A 6721-nucleotide genomic window follows, 5' to 3' on the forward strand; every position below is an offset into this window, starting at 1 on the left:
AAGAGTATAAGTAAGACAGAGAGAGGATTTTTTAATCTTTTATTTCCTTTCATACTTTTTCTCTCTACTTGATTTTACTCTCATTCTTCTTCTCACGTTGGTTTTTCATACAGACATTTTATCAAACACCTAACAGGCACTCTTAAATATCAATTTTTCTCATGGCACCAAAGGATTTAATCATTGATGGAGCTAAATTTGTTCCAAACAACTATGCTGCAATTCTTGATCATGCTGAAGCTCCATCTGAATTGCATTTTGTGCAAGATCTTCTTACACACAGTGAGATTGGGTATGCATTGACCCAGCCTTCAGTCTTTTCGAGCCAACAAGTTCTGACATTTTGGCGGACTGGGCACTTTGATAATGGTGGTACACATGTCACTCCCAGTATTGTTTTCGAAGTGGGTGATTCTTCATATACAGTCACTCCTGGTACAATACGCAAGGCTCTACATCTCCCAGAAGGATGTACTTTTTCAATTCCAGAGGAATCAGCTCTTCAGGAGTTAATGGCCTGTTTGGGGTATGAACAGAGTTTGGCAAAGCTTGGGCAGTTGAAACGGGCTCATATCAGGAGGGAATGGAGCTTCTTCTTCGACTGCATCACTAAAGCTTTTGGGAACAAGTGTTCGAATTTTGATGCTATTCCTATAATGAGTCAGCACATCGGGTATGCTATTATAAACCAAACTCATTTTGATTTTGCAACTGCAATAATTGGTTTTATTGGGGATAGGATGACAAAGGATAGGAATGTTGTTTATTTTGCTAGATTCTGTCAACTTATATTTACTTTTTGTAGTGATGAACTTCAATTAGTCAGTTCCTCAACTCCACCTTTTAAGGTTGCAAAACGCTACTTTAATGACCTGATAAATGCTGACACTAAGAAATCAGTGGTTAGACCTTTACAGATTCCTCAGTCTGTAAAACATATCTTAGTAAATGCCGATCCTGATACTTATAGATCTGTTTATTCTGATGTCCAACCAACATCAACCTCTCAAACACCACAACAACCATCAGCACCTACCACTCATTCTACTTAACCAACCCTCAGGAAATATATCAAATCCTATCTCTCCACTTCACAGACAGTTCAACCCTCATCCTCAGCACCTACTGTGAAGCCTTCATCTTCCAAACCTAAGAGGACAAAGACTGTTCCTCAAACACCTCAAAAGAGAAGGAGGATTGCTTTGAGAGATGAATCTGATACTGAGGAACAGGTTCCTTCTTCAGAACCTGTTGTTAAAGAAGCTGAGAAAGTGACTTCTCAGAAGGATTCTGGAATTGGGGGATCTAGGCTTCTCAAGAGGCTTAGAAGAATGACTCGACATTGGCTAAATCATAACCGCAGATAGATCCAAGATCCAAGGGTAAAGAAAAGGTTGGTGAACCTATCAAGGTTTATGTGCCTCCTGAGAATGAAGAAATCACAGATGAAAAGGATGATCTTGCTCTGACTTCAAGAAAAGTTCTTAAAACAACCTCTGACATGGCTCAAGTTGTTCAGAGTCAAGATAAAGTAAGTTCTGATATTCCAAATAAGCAAGTAACCTCTGACACAGCTCAAGTTAACTTGATATCAGAAGATAGACCAAAGACACTCCTACCAGGATTCACTAAAGCAAAACAGACTCAACCTCTGAAGACTGCTGCAAGTGGTTTTGAAGAAAATGTAGTTACTGGAAAGGAAGCAAGAGATAAAACTGGATTGGGAAGTGCTGATGAAAGAAGAATACAGAACACTACCAATGATCCAACTTCCTTGAGTGAACCAGGTATTGGAGTAACTCCTGAGAGATTGAATCAACTAGAATCTGTAAAAATGGTTTACCATACCTACTTGAAAGAACACATCTTGTTGTACTTCATGACAGATGGTAGGGTTTATCATATAAGGCAAAATGCCATTCCATTGAAGTATTTTGAAGAATTGGAGCATGTAATATTCTTACTTCAAGTGGATGACAGATTGACAGGAAGTGTTGCAAACTATTTGAAGGATCAGATTCAGAGACAGAAAAGGCTTTATTCTGTTAAGTCTGACAGCACATATGTTCCAAAGTACAGAGATCACAAGGGTGATATAGTTGAAATGAAGCCCAACACTGCTAAAATTATAACTACCTTTCTAGTTTACAGGGCTGTGGAATTCAATCTTGAGTCTGATAAAGCTTATTTGATCAGACTGGATCAGGATATAAGAAAAGCAAAGGTTAATGATCTCAGGGCTGCAATCTTTCAAACTGGTGAAGATACTGCAGAGCTTAAAGTTGCTAAAAGGAGGATGATTGATGAACTTAGATATGCTGAGAGATGTTTGTTGAAGAACTATCTCAGAACAACTCCTGACATCAGAGAGATCAGAAGATGAAGCCAAGTCAAGATCTACAACTGATTAAATTCTGATATTTGTACAGACTGAAGCTGTTATCAGAAATTAAATGTTGGTAAAGCTTTAAGGACTGTAAGTTGTAGTTATCTAGTCTAATTCTCATGCATTTGTACTTAATGTTTTTGACATCATCAAATATCTATTAAACTTGTATATTATGCTAATTTACAAGTTGGGGGAGATTGTTAGATATATTTGATAATGTCATGGCTAATATGATTTATGTTTAGTTTTCAGATCTTACTTAAACAGGATAAATCAGTACTTACTGGAAGTCAGGACTTAAGGATATCAGTACTTATATTATCAGGAGATAATCATCAGAAGATGGATATCAGAACTTAAGTGCTGAAGGACATTCAGATAAGGACAGTAGCTGATTAAAGGAAAGAAGATCGAGATAAACATAAGAAGAGATATGCATGAAGAAGGAGTTCCGTGAAGAATGGAATACTTGGAAGAAAAGATATCTGATTGATATATTTTAGGAAGCAGAATTATATTCCATATCAATTAGCGATTATCTTGTAACTGTGTAGTATATAAACACAGACATAGGGTTTACACTATAAGTGTTATCATATTCGAGAAGATTATTCATTGTAACCCTAGCAGCTCTCGTGATATTTGTTCATCACTGAGAGGTAACAGTTCCATACTGTAACAGAGTTTATTGTTTCAATAAAGTTTGTTTTCTGTTACTTGAAATATTAAAAGTTTGATTTGATTGTATTTTACACTGTATTCACCCCCTCTACAGTGTGTGTGACCTAACAAAAGCATTATAAGCTCTGGCGATATTATGTGAAATAACAAGTGTATCAGTTGTTTATAAGGAATTAAGGAACATGGTGTATAAGGAGTACTTGGATAAGCAAATTGTATGTATTGATAACATCCTCAGCTATTCAAAGAATAAGAAAGTTTGTGTGGAACGCCCAAGGATTTTTCAAAAATCAGAAGGAAAACAACTATACGTTGAGTCTTCAAGAATGAAATTTTGACTAGGGTTAACAAAATATTCTGAATTAATCCATTAACAACTACCTAAGCAAAGATGTATTGTAACAGATGCATTATGCCAACTGGAAAGATTGGATGTAAATAAGACCACCGAGGAGTTAGTAAACGAATTGGAAAGAGTAAGAGATGTTTAAATATTTGGAAACCAGGTTGAAAACGAGTACCGCCTATCATCCTTGAATAGAGAGTCAAAGTACGAAAGTGATTCAGGAAAGGTAAAATATGTCGAGAGGTGGAGTTTTAAGAAAACACTGGAACGATCATTTATCAGCAATGTCAGCTTTGGAATGCCACTGTATCAAGCTTCGTGTGAACGCAAGTGTAGGTCCCCATTTCTATGACCATCACTTTCTCTCTCAAAGGTAAGGATTACTGTATTAACTGTGATGATATACAGTCATGTTTTAAATTACCTGAAAACAATGCCATGACACCATACACTGATAATGATGTATCTAGCATGTTAGATTCCATAGGCTATTCCTTTGATTCTACTAGTTTAGGCAGTATTAGGAGAAAAGGCCTTAGGAAAGAATGGAGTTTTCTTAGTGATGCCTTTATCAAGGTTTTCTCGGGGAAAATTAGTAATTTTGATTCAATAACTTCATCTCTTGTTAATATGCTCTATATGCTTGTTTCTGATAGGTACTTTAATTTTAGCAATTATGTTATGCTAGAATTGGGTACTAGGTTAGGTGACAAGGCAAATAGACCTCATAACATCTACTATGCCAGATTCTTTATATTATTGGCTAACCATGTTGCTGAAGGTTTGGTCATAACTAATGAGAGTAATAAACTCAAATGCTGGGCACAAGAGAAGAGGGTCCTTGCAAACCTTTTGAGAATTAACCTCAACAGTCAAGTGCCATTGGTATACTTACTAATCATGAATGCACCTCAGGTAAGTGAGGTAAATACTTCTTTAACTCCTACTTCTTCCAACCCCCTCACTTCTTTGCCTTCAAGTGTGGCCATGGGATCTGTGTCAATGCCCCAACAGATTCCTACCAAGGCCACCAAACCTAAAGTTTCAAAATCTAAGTCAAAGAAAGCCACCTCTGTTGTCTCTCAAAAGACAACAGTTGTAACACCTACCATGAACCTTGAGGGGAGTGTACAGGGTGTTAGTGGTGAGGGGAGGGGTGAACATCAAGAAAACCCCCAGAATAAGGTAGGAGAGGTGAGTGGTACCCAAGCTAGCCAAGCCACAGTTTCTCAAAAGACTGTGGTGGTTGAAAAGGATTCAAACTCATCCCTAGTTACATCCTCCCAAAAGGGTGCAACTATTGAAAATAGTCCCCAACCAGGGACACAGAACAAAAGAGGGAGGGACATTGAAGCCACACACTCACCTGTAAAAGCCTTTACAAGAAGAAAGAGGGTCAAAACCCCAGTTTCCATACAGGGTGCACACACTGCACATATACAACCACCTGTATCTATGCCTTCTCAAATTTATCTTGATGTGACTCCAACAAATGTGGAGTCACAGCCCCATTCTCTCAAAATTGACACACATCAATCACCAAATTCTCCATCACCATCTCTGGATGTGGACATGATATTCATATCAATTCCTGATTCTCCCTCTTTACAACTCAGGGAGGAGCCCCACTCAAATACTGGTGATCATCATCTTTTAGATGATTTGTTGGATCATCAGCCAATTCTTTCAGACTTAGTTGAAGAATCTGTGTCACCTAAATTAAAATCAATCCACACAGATTCAACAATTATGTCACTTTCAATTTCCACTTCTTTTCCTTCTTCAACGGATATTCATCATCCGTTGACAAGTGGTTGTTCTTCAAAGGATAAGCTTAACAGAAATTATCCGTTGATACCATCAGTTTCACCTTCAACGGAGACTCCTTATCTGTTGATGGTCTCTACACAAACAACTGAATTAATTCCAAGTGTAGAAGATATGGTTACTGTACAATCACTTCTAGGATTGAGGGAAGGGAGTGAAAACTTGAGTGAGAGGTTGGGTTGCTCCCTGGCAAACGGAGAGCTTGAGAGTCCAAATATGCATGCTATTTCTTCCAGCATGGCAAAACAAAGTGAGAGGAGTACCACCTTAGTAGGTGAAGGTGAGGATGTGAGGAGTGTGAGCCAGGGGGAGCCCCTGATGCAAGAAAAGAGAGAAATTGAGAGAAAAGCAGGTACATGAGGTATAAGGGTGGATCCAGCCATTGCTAGTGAGTCAATGATTGTGGATGATGCTGAAAATGAAAGACAATTTCAGCAACATTACAAAGCTATAATTGATAACGTTTCCTTGGATGCTGACACTTTTACTCATCATGTGTCAGTCTATCAACTGTTGGCTATTGAGGACAATGAGGAGGCAGAAAAGACCTTAAATCTAGTACATACTTCAGAATCTCTACAAAGGGATAAAGTTGCTGTCAATAGGATGCCTTCTACAGCTAGTGAGCCATCTGAAGAATTTGGGGTAAATTCTAATGATGATGACTCTGATTATTTTGATGGAAGCATGAACTTAGGGGGAGATGAAGGCCCAAGTTCTATTCCAGAATTACCTGAATGGGCATTGACAAAGGAGTCTACACCAGGGCATTTCAATGTATCCTTAATCAAACAAGTCATGTCTATCCAAAAGGCCATTCAGGACACTTCAAATGCTGGTACCAAGGCTATTCTTCAAGCCCACCTAGATTCTCTACATCTCATGAAGCTACAATAATTAAGACAGAATCTGAGTGTGGATGAGCTCAAGAAGGATATAGCTGACTTGAAGTCCTACAATTCTGAAAAGCTAGATTCAATCATGCCCTTTGGTACCATGCAGGAACTATTACTGAGACTGAAAAGAGAATCAGATGCTGAAAATAAGATGGCCAAACTGGAGGAAAGAGTTCAAGCTATTGAAAACTCTGTGGTCACCATTCTTCAAAATCAACAGTCTCAGACTAGTCTTCTCATGCAACTGGCTAAAGCACAGGGTTTAACCCCTCTCCTTGATGATAACAAAAAGGGGGAGAATAAAGGGGAAGGGGAAGGGGGCCATCTAAACATATACAAATATCAAAAGTGCTAGTTCCATCCATCACTACTTCTCCAACACTTCAAATCAAAGGAAAGCTTGATGGAATTGATCTAATCTAGCTAGTAGCAGTTGAGATGAAGGTGAAAGAGCAAAGGAGAAAAACTGATGAAAGGATGCAACAAGTGTTTGGCTCTTCAACTACAAAATCCTTATCTGTGAAACATAGCACAAAAGTTGAGCAAATCACAATGGAGCACAAGCCAGTAAGGAGGAATAAG

The sequence above is a fragment of the Apium graveolens genome, chromosome 9 (genome assembly GCF_009905375.1).
Source record: "Apium graveolens cultivar Ventura chromosome 9, ASM990537v1, whole genome shotgun sequence".
NCBI lineage: Eukaryota > Viridiplantae > Streptophyta > Magnoliopsida > Apiales > Apiaceae > Apium > Apium graveolens.